This window comes from Callospermophilus lateralis, chromosome 4 (genome assembly GCF_048772815.1).
Source record: "Callospermophilus lateralis isolate mCalLat2 chromosome 4, mCalLat2.hap1, whole genome shotgun sequence".
NCBI lineage: Eukaryota > Metazoa > Chordata > Mammalia > Rodentia > Sciuridae > Callospermophilus > Callospermophilus lateralis.
This window is the reverse complement of record NC_135308.1, coordinates 41587759-41605210: the sequence shown is the minus strand read 5'-3', so window position 1 is coordinate 41605210 and position 17452 is coordinate 41587759.

Genomic DNA, 17452 nt, shown 5'->3' with positions numbered 1-17452 from the left:
ATTTACCTACTTGCAGAAATGGCATCAATTCATATTTCTGGAATGCTACCAGAAATCTTCTGTGAATTTCTTTAGCGACTTCAAAAAAGGAGACATTGATAGAATACCTGTAGTTCACAGAAAAAAATGGATAGACTGTTTTAGACAGGACTAATCAATTTCATTCTCAGAAAACAGAATGCCTTTCTATGCTTTCAAGAAAACCCATGCACACACATGCACACACAATGAAGGCCAGAACCTTCTCTCTAGTTAATGAGAAAGAACGGAGTCCTCAAGAAATAACTTTGCCTTTCTTGCAAAGCTGCAAAGTCCCAGTAGACTGGATTATATTCCACAGCCAGAAGCAATACAGCTTATTCATGGGGGTAGATGAATGATACAGTAGAAAAAGGTTCTCCAAAACTTTAGGTAGTGAAAACTTCAAAAGATACTAAAAAATTTCTCCAACATCTCTAAGACATTACTGATTTGTAGTATTTCCTAAATCAAGGCAATGCATAAATGGAATATGAATTTCTTTTGTTAGAATTCACATTAGGACACGTTGAGTAAACAGAACTTGGAAGTATAAAGTAACTGTAAAGAGAGTACACACCTTAGGTGGGATTGAGGAGTAGAAAGCTTCTTTTCATCTCATCCTTGTATTTTTGTTGATCTCAATATAGGAATAACTGTGACTATTTTGTGGATGACCATAGACTTTTCCTTTTATGAGTCAAGAGAAGTCCCTCAATACCTACTCATGAGTTCTGTGGTTAATGTTCTAAACCATTATAGACCTGGAAGGTAGGTGTTTGAAAAGTCGCTTCCAAATGTATTTAAACAAAGTTGTGTGCTGGTTTTATCAAATGAGTCTGTTAAAATTAAAACAGTTAATAACCCATTGATTTCTTGTAGCTGAAATCAATAACGTATCTACAACAGAATGCATTTCTAAAAATGTATCTGCTAATAGTTTCATTCAATTTATATTTCCAGTAACTATAATGCTTATTCTAATTTCCTGTTAATGGGACATTTTTGCTTCAAAAATTTTAAAGCAGATACATGAATCTTTAATTGGGAGGAAATCTGAGTAACCCAAGGATTTTCACCAAAAGCTCTGAGGTAGTTTCCATATTGAATCTGGTGGGTTGGAAACGAAGGTGTTAATTATATGTCTTTAAATACACAGGGAAGGAATTTTCAGTGGTGGACAGATGTACCAAAACAAATAAATATATAAATATACTGGCAATACTGTTTCTTTAAGAGAGTGTGATTACCAAAAAAGTTGATTCCCATACTTATGGGTTAGTATTAACACAACATTTCTTTAGTGAAAATTATTCTATGAAAACAAGTGTTGTGACTAGCTCTGGTCAACTGGGATTATCCTTTAAGAGTTAAGAATGTGCATTTATTGAGTATATTTAAAAACCAGTTCTATCCTATTAGAATACTAAACATTTAATAATTCAGCTTTACCCAGCTAATTGAGCATTTCAACTTTTTTTCAGGGATGTGTCATACCTCAGAATCCCCTTACTTTGATGACTTCTAAGTAAAATGAAGTCTTTGTTCAAATGTCATCTTTTAATTGAGGCCTTTCCTTACTACCTTGTTAAAAATTATAATCTTCCCACCCCACAGTCAAGGTCTCCTCTAATTGTCTTTTTCTTTTCCTTTCCAAAATATTATCTAATTATAGTTTTGCTTATTACTTATCTCCCTTGTGAAATATATGGATATTGTGTGCTGAATAGCAAAGAAAAATGACTAAAAGTACTTTCATCCTTCCTGCGACCTAAATAAAACACACACACAAATCAAAAACTCAACTGTGGTGTTGACTAGCACTAGGGAAGTACGGCCTGGAAGTGGTGCTTTGTCACCTCGTCTTTTAGGTAGGAACTTGCAACACAGTGAAAGGTTGGGAATTGGGGTCAAGGTAGGAACTAGAGAAGCCTTAGGCCTGAACTCTCTTCCAGACAGGGGATCCTCTCTCTATGGACATCAAGAACTAGTGCCTACTCTCACTGCAGTCTCCGAGTTTAAAAACAAGAGAAGGAAGGACAGGAGACAAGGAGAAGCTAATGCCCTGATCACTTGGGCCAGAAAATTCAAGTTAAGTTTATAGCTGCCACATGTAACCTGAATATTTTAAAGATTCTTAAATCTGAAAATTTTCTATATTTTGCAATATAAAAATTCTCAGATATTGAGATCACAGACATGGAGATTTAGACTTGGAGAAAAAATATATTTTACATATCTTAGGGTAAAGAACACTGTAATATTTGAATATTTCTGGGTCTTAAGCTTCAGTAATTTGAAATAAAGTAGTATTAAAAAATCGAATTCCTCCATCACACTATGTCATCATTTAACAATTCAAAGAGTTGCATTATATTGCTAGTTATTTATACACAAAATAATAATAATTACTATTTGTGTGTGTAAGTGTGTGTGTGGTGGTGGTGGTGGTGCTGGGGATTTGGGGATTGAACCCAGGGCTTTGTGCATGTGAGGCAAGCACTCTACCAACTGAGCTACATCCCCAGCCCCTATTTTTTTTTTTTTTTATAATGGGGATTATTGCTAAACTTTACAATTTCTGAAATTTAATGGGCTCCTAGAAGTTTAACTACCATTATCCTCTGTGTACATGTTGTTACAAGTGTAACACATGCGTCAAAATAGACAACAATGATACCCAAGAGAGAAAACATAAAAGTAAAACTAAAAATTTATACACAATATCAGTAAATTTATACTTTAAAGACTCACATAATTTATTTAATGAATTTAAACAATACATTAAAAACTGGTATGTGGAAAAAAATCTCATGGAATAAACTATATTACATTTGAATTCAACAGAATTCTCTTTGCATCTGTGTATCTTTAGATAAACAGAGGGAAAAATGGGTGAATGTCACTAGCACTCATGGGTTGTCTATGAATCAGACTTTAGGAAAGAAGTGTTGGGCAAACCTAAATGTAGCTGTAGTCTAGAGAGAACTTGGAAAATTTTGTGTGTGATAATGGCCTGCATCTGTGCACAATTTTACTCTAATACCCTATAATTATAAAGGACTGAATGTGTGGAACTCACATGCAGGGAAATGTTGCAATATGCCCTTTGCTACCTTACTAGCATTGTTTTCTGTCTCATACCACTGCCTTAAAATCACTGGGACTGGCAAAAAATTCTAAGACCTGATGCTTATAAATTTAAAAGTTGGAATAAAAATGCTCTTAGAAAAATGAGCCTATTTTCCTTAATATATGTCAAGTAGGGAAGTGTGGTGTGGGTGAAGAGAAAAGTTTACAGAAAAAGAAGAAAGTTCATATGTATCATGAGAAGGAAGAATTTTAAGCAGTCTAAAAAAGTTTTATTTAAGAATTTGACTTCAAGTGCAACCCACTCCATTCCACAGTGAGACGGAGTGATGTTTCAAATGTAAGAGGTAGATCACTCCTGACATATTCGGGCCAGGTGTGAAATTAAAGTATTTACACTCTGAGGGACTCTCGACAATTGTTAAAGAGTCATCCTACCTTTTGGTGTAATAAGGAGCTCTTCTCCATTTAATTTGCCTGGTACAGCTTATGTAAGCAGTTTACAATGCTCTTTTCTGGAATGTAATGAGGATTTATTCATTTTAGCTTCCTCCTAATTTGCTCACTTATGAGCAAAAAGAAAAAAGATGTGGCTTTGACATGGAGAAAAAGAACCCTTCACGTGACAGGGCAGCTCCAAATAGCATTTCTGTGCTGACAGCTTGAAACTACTCATTATGGTTCAACAGGGATGAGATTTAGCAAGAAAGAAAGCTCCCCAGTTCTCTAATTAAAATAATAGACAATTCAAAGGAGAAATGCAATCTGATATTTTTATAAATGAAGAAAATTGCTCAGTATGAAGAAAAATGGTAAGAACTTCATATTTTCAATTTTTTTATGTAATTTGGTATATTATAAGGACATCAATATGCCCTGCAGTGTCATTTCAGGTCAAAGTGTTACTTTATGTGATTTATGTTTGGTTACTATGTCAAAGACGAAGCCTAATTTTGTGTGTGCAACAAATTGCAACAACTTTCAATATTTTTCTAAGACCTTGGACACACCTGATACTCCCAAAGGGCTTCTTTCTGCATTTAGGAATTTGGTTCAAAACTCATCCATTTTCTCTTGACATTTGTTAGGCAATGAACAAACTGCTAGGATTCTGGATGTCTTTTGAATGAACAATATAAAGAAAATGCTACTTCCGATCTTCTGGCAAATTGTCAAGTCAATGTTTGCCGTGCGGGGTGTGGCTGGAAACTGCAATTGAGACAGAAACCAGAGTCTTTGCTCAGATAGTGTAATACCTAATTTCTACAATCAGAGATTCATATCCCTCCAGGTATATTTAGGAACAAATCACTGTGCCTATAATAGACTGTTGTGTGTTTTCTGCAAGGTAATGCTATAGTCTTCCTCAGCTGTTTTAGGTTTTGAGCATAAAGAAATAAGAAACAAAATTGTTACTGCCCTTTTTAAAATATAACCTACTGAAGAAGATTACCTATACTCAAAATGATCAAACCTTGTTCCTCCCAACACTCCAGGTAAAAAGAGATTGCTTTTTTTCCCCCTGTCCCCGTGAACAACTATGTCCAAAGGAATCCAAGGGATTTTGAATTAAATATAATCTAAATCCAGGTAGATCACTTCCCCCAGGTGTAGACAGTGAGAAATAAAGTCTTATTATTGCTCAGAAGGAAAAAAAAAGTTAAAAATTGTATTTTTAAAGAAGAACTGGGAATAAATCTTCCTTTTGTTTATTAGGAGGATTATTTAGTGAGGAGAAAAGGGTATGGTGAAATGATCTCATGATTTCCTTTTGTCCTCAACAAGTTCCTGTTTATTTATGACAATCAGCAATTCCATGTGGTGGACAAAAATGTTAGAATACTCATCAACATAATTCTAAAGAAGCTTAAGAAAAAAAAATATTTGACAAAATAATTTTGAATTCTTGTAATGAGTTCATACAGAGCAACTGTTTAGCACAGTTCCTGGTAGAAAAGGTAATAAAAATACTGGCATTTATTCTTAATAACACCCACTAGTTCATCTTATTATAAACCTGTTTTCAGTGGAATGATCCACTGGGACCTAAAATGCCTGTAGGAAGAAAGTATATTTACTGAGAAATAAGTTCAAAAAGAGGCAGGTTATATACTGGAAAGAAGGAAAAGAATTAGTATTTAAGGTTTTCTACCGTGAGTCAGTTGCTGAGCTGAATGTCATATACTTTTTTCATTTAGTAGGGAACTGAAAAGGAAAAACTCTTTGGAATGTTTCTAAGGCCATATCTGTGCAGCAGTGTAAAATGGAGCCCAAACTTCAGAACACCACTGGCTGGAGTCCGACCCCAACCCCTACAGGGTCACTTAACCCTGCATGCCTCACAGAGTGCTCACACACATAATGAGAATAAGTGCTGTTATCACACACGCTATGGGACTAACTGGGATAATGAAGGTAACATCTAGAGTAATCCTTGAACAGAATACATACTCAATGAAGTTAGCTTTCACTATTCAGTAATAATCCACTTTCAAGTACCAGGTATCAAAGTACATGATGTGTTCTCTCATTTGATATTCTCTACTTCCCTATTTCCTGCATGTGCCGTCACCCACACATCTGTAAATGGATCATGATAGTTATGACTATCATGCTCTGCTTGATGAGGCTTAGTTTTGCATGGCTTGGATAATACATGATCTAAAGTCACTATTTTGAGTCTTAGTCCAGTGCTTTTTTTATTGTAATAGTCTGGCCTAGGAATCACTTGAATGATTGACAATTTGTCTAATATAGACAGCCAATCTAGGTAACAATGGCCCAATTCTTAAGTAAGAAGCTGATGTACACCTTAGAGTGAATTGGGTTCAATATTACTTAAACATGGAAATATATCCCTTTCTGAGAGATGATAATATAATGAAAGAAAATGCTCTGTGGGTTTATACAGTACTTGTGACTATGTTATCAACTTGTCAAACCATTAAAGCCCACAGATTTATACAAGGTGAAATAAGACTGAAAAATGAGTATATTTTCTTCAGTAATTTTCTCATGCAGTTTTATGTTAATCTGTTCACATTCCTCAAATGGAGACTCTCTTTGTTATATTAAGTCTAATAATGAGGTAATTCTAAAATTATATTATCAAAGCAGCATGCTACAAAATTTCAAGCAGTTTATTCCCTCATCTAATGAATATCTAGCTATCAGAACACCCCAAGTGTTTCCTAGGTGTTAAAGATATGTGGGGACTAAGACAGACATCTTTCCTGCCTTTCATTTTAGTTAGGAAGACAGAAAATCAAAAGCGGACAAATAAATGTTATAATTTCAGATTGTATTAAATTCATGAAAAAAGGTAGAATAAAGGAATAAAGAATGATGGCTGGTCTGGGGTGAGCGAAGACAAGTGATATGTGAACAGGTAAATTGTGGGCAGCCTCTTTGAGGAGATAGAGTTACAGTAGGTACCTGCACAAGAGGAGTATAGAGATGGGTGAGAAAATTTTCAAGCAAAGGAAACAAGTGGAAGTCTCTTGTGGCAGAGATAAGGTGGAATGCTGGGATACCTGGGGGAGCTGAGCAGAAGCTAGAAGGACAAGAGGTAAGTTTGGACGCGGGCAGGGGTAAAGTCTGATATCTGTGGTGGATTTTGTCTTGTCTCGGACAAACAGAGACAGGTGTGTGAAAAAGATGATTCTAGCAGCTAGGTAGTGAAGAGACTGTAAAGAATCAAGTAGGTGAGAAGAAAGAGCAGCTATGAAGTGGCTAACAAAATCCAGATGAGAGTTGATGGTGTGATGTTAAGATTCTCCAGAAATATGGAACCAATAGGAGGCCCTCGTGAATAGGGAGATGAAATCAAGGACAATGGAATGGGGCTGAGGAGACAGGATGCAATAGAGAGCTCAAGGTGACCAGAAATGTCCCAATCTGATCCTTCTCTGTATATAGAGGACAACTCCCTTCTTGTGAATTCCCTAACATCTTATCTCCTTCTTCCCCCATTTCTTCCTCTCTAACAAATCAAATCATAATTTTCTCATGGACTACCTAATGAATAATTTAAATCTGTTAGTTCCATTCTATAATAGATATCATGAGTGGCAAAAATCAACAAACAACTTTTAAAAAATTAAATAAAACCACAATTTTTAAATTTTCTTCAGGATAAAAGATAGGAGAGAAGGTAAAAACACCTTAGACAACATTTAAATTGCCAAAATGTGACCTGGAGGATTTACATGCAGCATTTAAAAATGGTCACTAAAGAAAATGTATAATAGGAGAAACTAAAATTTGGTATGAATAAATTGAATAAGAACTAAATTTTAGCTGGAACTCTTCGATGGAAAAAACTGAAACTGAGAGGAATGACTCTAGTAAATTACTAAAAATTAACAACAGTGTGACAAGTTTATGATCATTAACAGGAAATTTAATCACCTTAATGCAGTTTATTTCTAGGAAATAACTTCTGGATGAAAATTTATCAATATAGGTATGATTATCATATTATACTATATTAAAAACGGTTTGGGAATTATAAACAATAGAGCCAAAATGTCTCTCTCCACCTAACCTGACATATAATGGAAATGAAATACATATTTTCATCTTTTTCAAACTTTCTCCATACTAGGAGTATAAAGGTAAGTAAAGAAACACCAACAGAAAACCAACCATTTCCTGCCCCTGGATGCTATAGGCTTACAGAATAAATAAATGAACACTCATAAAAATTTCAGAATGTAAAGTGCTCTGAAGGAAGCAAACACAGTCCTGTTCTATAAAATAACAGTGTTTGTGCTGGGGCCACTTAGAAAGTCTGATTAAAAAAAATGTCTCAAGGACATGTGATCAAAGATGTCTACGAAGGTGAAGAAAGGTCATAGGGTTTTTGCATTAGGAAAAGACTATTTGGGTGGGAGGGTATGCATGCCAGCAACATCTCACAAAGCTGAACCTAGGTTATATGGAGACTAGAAGCAGATGACACTAGAATAACACTAAGGATATATTAGATTTAAATACCAGGGATTTATACTTTATCATGTACACAAAAGGAATCAGTGAGAGAGGTATACTTTAAGAAGATTGGACAGTAATTTAGAGGGAAGACAATAAAATGAGGTCATTCGAACAAAAATGACCAAGAAATAATGAAGTCTAAAAGAGTAGTATAGTAAATGAAAGAAAGAAATAGATTTTACAGATGTAGTAAAGTTTCAAAAATAAAAACAGGACTTGTATATGAAGAGGATGTAAAGGGTAAGAGAATGAGAGGCTCTGAGATGACCTCAACCTTGGTCTGTTAAGAAGGTGATGGTATTTATAGAAACAGAATGTAAGACAAGGAGCTGGTTTCAGAAGGAAGCTTATGAATTTGCTTACTTATTTTGACATGTTCAACTTGATGCATTCCTGAGATATAAAAGGGCAAAATCCAGCAGAGAAGTGGATATTAGGTCTGTAGTTGAAGAACTCAAAGGAAAGACTGATAACCTCCAAAGAAATAAGAGTAGATGAACTTCACAGAAGGAAAGGGGAAGCAGAGGTTAGACTACTGGACAGCCTCTAGGAACTTTTTCCTTGGGGTCTGCCTAACACTGTGTTTAGTAGATGTAAGTAAACCTAGTACATTTAGAAATGGAGAACAGAAGTTAGTGGAGGAGCCAACAGGATTTTCAGACAGGGAGATTATGGCGCCGTGGTGGCCAACCTAGAGCAATTTCAAGGGAGTCTTTAGTAGTAGTGCAGGAGTAGTGGACTTAGGGGTGGGCTCACTGGTTTTCCATGGCACTATTCTGTAAGTGTCACTACAGCACTGTTGATAAAATACAATATCCTGGGACACTTGAGACTTTGGTTAGGATCCTATATATTTGTAATAGGAAGGGAGATTTTGATGAGCTACTTAATTAGGGAGTAGGAACCAGTATCAGGGACAACACTCAAACACAAAATAAATATTGCTAAATTGCTTTCAAAGGAGCAAGACTGGTTGACTTTTTGGTTTGCTAAGCAGTGTATTCAAGTTTGGGGTACAAAGTCAGAGTAGCTAAATTCTACAGGAGATGTATGTAGTTGTGTTCTTCCTCTTCCTCAGCCTCTAGTCCTATCCATGAGCCCCCCCCCCTCTTCTACAGAATGCTGAGCAAATATTTAATCAATATTAATTTGAAGATGAGCTACCTCTGGAGAAGAACTGTACTCCTATACTCATTTGATGAAGATGAAAACCTTGATTATAACCAATTACTGCTAATAAATATGATTTTGGAATTTGGGAATTATTTGTTGAAGACTTAAGAATGGGAATTATCACTACCACTTAATAATAATTCAGATGCTGGTTTGGAATAACATGGTCTGTTCCTGAAAATAGACTTAATTGTATTAAAAATTACCTTTAGTGTGAGTTAAGTGTTTAATCCCCACCCCCCCACATTTACAAATTCAAAGATTTGGTAATAAGTGGTTAAAATGTTTTTTTTTAAAAGGAGAATATTTTGGCATTGCAAATTATATTGTGTTTTCTAAGAAAGTATAAGAAAAATTGTTACCTTCATCTTAATAGGTAATGATGCTTTGCTATATAAAAAATTTGAATGATTTATTTTTATTTCTTTTAGATATACATGACTGTAAGAGTGTACATATTATGCATAGATGGAGTATACCTTATTCTAATTAGGATCGTATTCTTGTGGTTGTACATGATGTAGAGTTAACCTGGTCATGTATTGAATGACTTCTAGAATGAGGAGCACTTTGTTTACTTAGTAAGGGTAATATAAATGTCAGGGACCTGTAATGATCTTGTGAATTTGATGGGCCAAACTCTTAAGTAAATTAATAAAAACAATTTCTTTTTTTACAATGTAAAAGTATGGGAAAAAAACATGGTCTTTAAGAACTTAAAGGGTAATTTCCTTAGGGGAAATGTACTAAAGCAAATCTTTAAAAAAAAATCTTATTTTAACCCTAGAAAGAATAATAGGAACCAGAACCTCTTGGTCTGTGGTTGCGAATTCACATCTCATTTCTAATTATTTCTCTAAATAGATAACCACAACATTGTGATTTATTCCAAACTATAAAATGGTTTTATGAAAGATTGAAATTGATTTCCTGTATTTTCTCTTTATAAATAAAATGATCCAATCCATAAAGATATCAGAAGTATAAATTCATTAAAATTATTAAAGCTGATCTAGTGAGATGGCTTTTATTTTTTCAGGATGATTGGTATCAAATGGGCTCTCAAAGAAGGGTAGAAGCTTCAGTTACAGGTCCTTGAATGATTTGATAATTTGACCTCAGAGTAAAAAAGTATCATGGCCAAGTATTTCTTTTAATCTACTTTTGTAATTTCCCATGTATTTCTAATTGGCATTTTAAACTGCAGATTTGTTCCTTAAGAAGTAGTGATGCATCAATCAATAACGGTGTTTGCTGAAATTCGACTTTCATCTTAAAACACACACACACACACACACACACACACACACACACACACACTTCACTTTTATCAGAGGAGAAACTGGTAAAGTGGGGAAAACATTTCAGAACAGTTTGGCTTGCTCCTGTGAATGTGATTTCTTCTTGTGAAATTTAACAATTTAGTAATAGTTTTTCTTTTGCAGAATGAAAATAATCTTCCTATAATTGTGAAGCTATTTGAAGCTCTTATTTTGTAATGAAACAAAAATTGTATGTGCTATTAGGTATGAAACTTCTTTAATTTCATCTTTTCCCTTCTTCCCTCTTCCCCACTTCCTCCTCCTTCTCCTCGTTCCCCTCCTCCTCCTTGTTCTTCTTAGAGCAGGGGACTGCACCCAGGGCCTAGCCCATGCTAGACAACTGCTGTAACAGAGCTACACTGGCACCCTAATCCTGTATTTTCTTTCACAACAACTGCCATACCATATTTAAATTGTAGCTTATGAGCAATGTCATAAACAGTATTGACTTAGCCCTAACATGCACACACCCAGGCAGTTTGTTTCTCATTATTTGATCTTCCTATCCATCCTGTTTTACAGATAAGTAAACAAATCCAGATTTATAAAACTTTCTCAGACTCAAGTAAAATCAAGCAATAGAACCTAGATCGGCTCTTTCTCATTGCTCAGTTCCTGAATATTATTGTGTTATGTTCTCTCTTGATTTATTCATAATTTCTACTAGACTGTGAGGTGTTCTAAATAAAGGGCTTTAAAATATAAAGGCCTAGGGCTGGGGTTGTGGTTCAGAGGTAGAGCGCTCACTTACTACGCATGAGGCACTGGGTTTAATCCTCAGCACCACAAAATAAAATATTGTATCCATCTATAACTAAACAATAATTTTTTTTTAAAAAAGTCTATTCTATGTAGAAATTCTGTTGTGATTTTACAAAGTTTATGCAATTTACTACTACTTTGACATATGAAACAAATTCAAAAATTAGGGTGGTACAATATATATATTATAAACTTAAATAATTAAAACTGAAAGAAGAGAGAAATAATTTATGTATTATGAATAATTATGTATCAAAAGCAGAATATGAATATTGATTAGGGAATATTTCCAAAGCAATGCAATTTATTATTTCATAAATAAATAAAAGTGTGGAGATTACCAAATATAGAACTTGATTCTTCCATGTAATGACTTGGGAACATTCCATCAGTGCATTTATAAGTATTTATTGCACAACATAGAGAAATAATTTAATTTGGGGATTTTGAGAATACTATCCTGTATTAAAGGAGTTTAAAAATCGAATTAAAGAAACACAAAATAAATAGAATTTCAGTGCTTAAGCAATGGTTCAAAAACAATTGAATGCAAGGAGTCAAAAAAGGATGCTATCTTTAAGGGTCTGCAACAGGAGCTAGGAGAATGGAGGGATGGGGTTTGAGGAAAACAAATGGAGTGATGTTTCAGGCAAGCTTGTTGCAGTGCAGACTTAACATCTCATTGTGGCAACTTCCTTGACAATCAAATGCTACTTGGTATTGCTCATCTTACTGAATACTCCTTTCTCTGCAACTTTTTAAAACTGGGGATATGTCTGTAATTACTCATGTCTTTTAATATTCAAATTCCAAGTGCAGTCTCTCTCAGGATGAGCTTCTTTATAGCACGGACCAAATCGCACTCATCTTGGTGACCTTGGTACTCACCATTACTATTGGCCTTCTCTGAGTGCTCAATGGCAAATAAACAACAAATGAATCCATATGTTCATAAGAAATTAGAAAGAATTTGAGTTGAGAGGATTCTACATATTTTCTGCTATTTTTCCTTCCAGGATCAGTCTCTCTTGCATTGCCCATTGATCATGTGTAATTTACATTTTAAACTTTATATGGCCTGTGTAAGATTACTGAAAATCCAGATGGTCACAAATATTTCAGTGGCACTTTTCTTATATTAACTTTGGATTTCTCCATCAAAAGGAGAACAAAGACCCAGATAAAATATTAGCATCTTTACTCCTTCCCTATATCCTACAGAGGATGTGTAGTTAGATTAGCTAGTTCACACAAGTCTAGCTAGTTCACACTAAATATGTGGAAACAATACAATTGGTTATTTAACTCACTGAGTGAATAGAACCTGATCCAAATGAACTAGAGATCTAGAGGACAAAACTAAATCAGATAAATACTAGAAGAAAATAAGAATAAAAACTTCATAATCTGAGAGCAGAGAAGTATTTTTGATTATAAATTAGAACAGAACTGATATACTGAACATATTGAATAAAAATCATTTTCAGAGAAAGAACAAAGTCAAAAGAAAAATGATATAAAGTAGGACAAAATATTTGGAATATATAACAAAAACATTATGGGAATCTTAGCCAGCAGGGACCTGATCTCAGGTCTTGCTCTTTGTTCAAAAACCAAAAGGAAAAAGTAATGGTGGAAGTCAGGAAAGATACTTGTTGTCAAGAACTCTCTCATCCAGAGTTAAGGTCTGTCCCCATTTCCAGAACCTCTTTAGACTCCCTTCAGTGGCAACTGGACAACTGTAGGCCCAAATGAAAAGTCAGTGTTTTAGCAAAGGCAGCTTCCATGTCCCCCTCATAAAAAGGCCAATTCCTAAAAGAGAATTATTAAAAACTAATTTAAAAAGATAAAATCATAAAAATTGGCAAAATACATAAAAAACTGTTCACTCCGAAAGGCAAGTATTTTTCAACTTTACTTATATAATAGAATGTGAAATAAAACACAAAAATATTTCTCACTTGTTCAATTGCCAAAATTTAAAAATTGATAAAGTATTCTTACTTTGAAATGGTATAAAAATAGGCAAGTTGTTGGAAGTTGAAGGAAATATGTGGAATACAATTTGGGTAATGTATTATAAAACTACAGGTATGTTTATTCTTTGACCCAGTAATCTCATTTCTAGACATTTACCCTGAAGATATACCTTTATGAATACAAAAACATTATATAGTTCATTTGATTTGTTAGGGCATTACTGAGACTGGGCCTATTCAAAGATGCTTTCAGGAACTGCAGATTTTTTTCCCCTTCAAACAATGGGAATTCATTTAGGGAATTAATATTGAAGTCAACTAAGGCCTGAACACATCTGGACATGAATTCTTTAAGTAGAAAAGTTCATAAGTTGTCTTCCAGGAAAAAAGAATTCCAGACCTTTCACTAATAATTCTTATGGTTTGGAACTGGGTTTTCAAGAATGGATATGAACAGAAGGAAGCTAGGTTATTGGGTCAATGTTGTCATGAGCTCAAATTTTCTCATGAAGAATATAACTCTCCCCCCCAAAAATATGTGCTACCTTTCATCCACTAGGCAAGCAAGGACTCCCTTCTCCCTTAATATAAATTCCCCCCACCTCCTATCAACCAACGGAGTGTAGCATATTAGGCTTTATAGTTTCTGGCCTCCTTGTTAGTTGACCACACAATAAAGCTTTTCTTTTTGCAGAAATCTGGTGCTATCTGGTCACTAGGCAAAAACTCCTTTGACTTGCTATATATGAAGGTCAATTAATTGAGTGACAAGGTGGTGATAGAGAAAGAACTGTGTTATAAAGAGTTTGATTGAGGTGATTGGAAAATAGCTGGTCAATTGTCCTAAAGACCATCTTAATTAATAACCACAAGCAAAGAGCTTACATAGGGAATTTAAGAAAGTGTGTTTTTAGCCAATAGGTAGGTGTAAGAGGTATTGTTAATCCTTCAGTGATCCACTTCTCTGACACACATTGTGATGTTGTCTGATGGTCACCAGAAGTTTTGGGTTCTAAAAATCTAAAGAAATGGTTACTGGATAGGAGGTCTTATGATAGATTTTACTTTTGTACCTTTTTTCTGGAATAGCTAAGTCTAGCAGTTAATATCTTAAACATTTAGGTGTAGCTTTACTTTAGAGTTTAGAATGTTGGGCAAAGGTAAAGAAAAAAAAAACGTAATTTTGGAAAGGACAATTTACAAGGGGCAAGTTAATTCATTAGGCAGCTTCAATTTTCTTGCCTTTTATGTGCAGGGCAGCAATTCCTTTCTGGATAACAACCTGAGAGCAACTTGCTTTTTGAAGGTTCCCTGTACAGTCTAGAGAGTCGAGTTGGAGGAACAAGATTGTAGAGACCAAATTATTAGAAGGTTATTAGAATGATCATTAATATGAAATACCATCCTACCAGAAAACAGAGGGCATGTGACTGCCATAGACTTAGAAATTTTGTCTGTCACATCGTGTTCTGGACGACATAGGAATTCACCAGTGTCTTAAGATGAGAGATTTGTATGAGAAACTTTATAAATTCCTAAATAACCACAGCTTCTTAGCTGTCCTCTCAGTTGCCATCTCTGATTAGTGGAGCCAGTCACTGTTGCTATAGACTGTTGGGGAGGAAAAAATTTCCTTTCCCCTTCAAGGTTCAGTACTGGGGGGCATGTGAATTTTTAAATTGACAAATGACAAATTAGCAAAGAAAAAAGACAAAGTGTACTTGTTATGTACACAAGAGATTATAGAAAGCAGTTAAAAGCAGTTAGAATTGAGACTTACGTTCCATCCTAATAGGGAAAGAGAAGGGGGAGAAAGGGCACTTATGGTAATACAAATGGCCTTCAGGAAAGTTCCCTTAGAAGAACAAATGGGGACATGGTAGTTAGGTGACAATGTTGTACAGGTGATTTATCATCCTCAATTCTCTTGCCCCTCATCTCTGGTGACAAGAGTCAATCTAACCTGGTTGTGAAATTCCTGGGGAGGGGATTAATAACAGGTCAATTCTGTTGGGAGTCTCCGTTGTTAGGTAGATGAGGAGAGTTCAGAATGAAAGCTTTTCTTGCATCTGTTGATTCTAAAATTCTTCAGTGTAAAATAATCCTTACACCCCAAGAGTAGATTCTGGACGTCTTGAGGGCCATCACTACAGTCCTCAGTGACTCATGTCAAACTTATAATTTTAGAATAAATAGTTGAAAGTGACACTTCCCCGTGTTTCTACACACACACACACACACACACACACACACACACACACACAAGAAAAGAGGAGAAAGTGTCATTTTAAACTATTTAAACATATATATTTGTGTTTAGAAGACTCATTACTAAATGAGTAATTTAAGACAAGGATCAGCAAACTTTGTCCTAGAGCACATTGTTGTAAGACTTGAGAGCTAATAATTTTCCCATTTTTAAATGGTGAAAAAAAAATCCAAGAATAATATTTAGTGACATGTGAAAATTAGTCCATACTTTTTTTTTTAAACTAGTGCCTCCTCACGCATTCACATATTATCTCTGGCTGCTGTCATACTGCAACAGAACTGAGTAGTTGTGACGAAAACAGAAAAATATTTACCACTATGCCTAGCTGGGTCAAATACCACATTTGTTTCACAGAGATATTCTGACTTAAATACTGGAAAGAAAATGTAAGTTGGTTATTATGCAAATGTCAATTTATTTAAAGTAGTTATCTTACCTTAAGTTATCTTTCTTTGAGTAGATGTACATAGTATATGTATATATACTTAATGTTACATGAAAGACGTAGTTTTCTCTTGATATCTACAAGGGACTCATTCTAGCATCCTTTGTGAATATCCAAATCTATGCTACTCAAGCCTCATATAGCTTTTGTATGTGACCTACACATATCCTCCCATATGCTTTAAGTCATCTGCAGGATACTTATAACACCTAATTCAATACCTATACACCATTTCATTTGAGTGGATTCAGTAAAGTACTTGGTGAACAATAATTTAAGTTTTACTTTTTGGAACATTCTGAATTTCAAAAAAAAATATTTGTATCTGTCTGTGGTTGGATGAATCCATGGATATGGTACTTATGGGTATATAGGACCAACTGTAGTGTATTTCACAATTCAAAACATATTTCTACATTAGGCATCAATTTTTATAATTTCTGGTTGGGTTGTAGAAATCATGACACTCAGTTCTCCACTTTTTCAGGCTTATTTATAGCTAGGTCTGTCAATATGACCTCATTTTGGCCAATGAAACATAAGTAAACATAAGTACAACTCTGTTGGAGAATGTAAGTCCTGGGAGAGCTTTTCTTTCCTAATAAAAAGATTTAAAATTTCTAGAATCTGTTGCTTTGGGTCTCTGGGAAAAACTGCTCACCTCATGAGACAGAAAGAAAAGAGCAAGACAGGAAGAGGAAAAGACCAGGGTTCCACAATCTCCTTTGAAAGTGTACCCTCTCTGTTAGTTTTTTATTGCTGTAACAAAATGCCTGAGAAAAATAACATAAAGGATGAAATATTTATTGTGGTTCACAGTTACAGTGTATGTTGGCCAGCTCCGTTGCTTAGGGCCAGAGGTGACAAAGAAAATCATAGCACTAGAATGTGGCAAATTTTCTCAACCTGTGATGGCAGTGAAGCAAAAAGAAAGCAGAAAGGGTCAGAGACAAGATATATACTCTTCAAGAATGTGCTTCCAATGACCTACCTATTACAATGCCAGAATTATTCAAACAGAATAGTAACAGAAAATGCAAAGAGTTTCACTCATTTTAGTTTTAGTGAAAATATACCCAATTTTTAAATGGAATAAAATATACCACAAGTATATAATATATAAAACAATCATAGTATTTGTACAACAATTAGAGAAATATAATATGTAGCCATTTATCTTCAAGACCACAAAATAAGGTACTAATGATACAATTAATAATGCTATGTAAGAAAACTTCAAAATTGGGTAGGATAACATTCCCCCACCCCAAAATATGGCATCTATTTAGTAAACAAACAAAATCCAACAATCTGCCAAATGAAATGAGATGGTTCAAGTATTTGAAGAAATTCTCCACCTGCCTCTTTGCAACTTTAGTAGTTGTAATGTTGGATT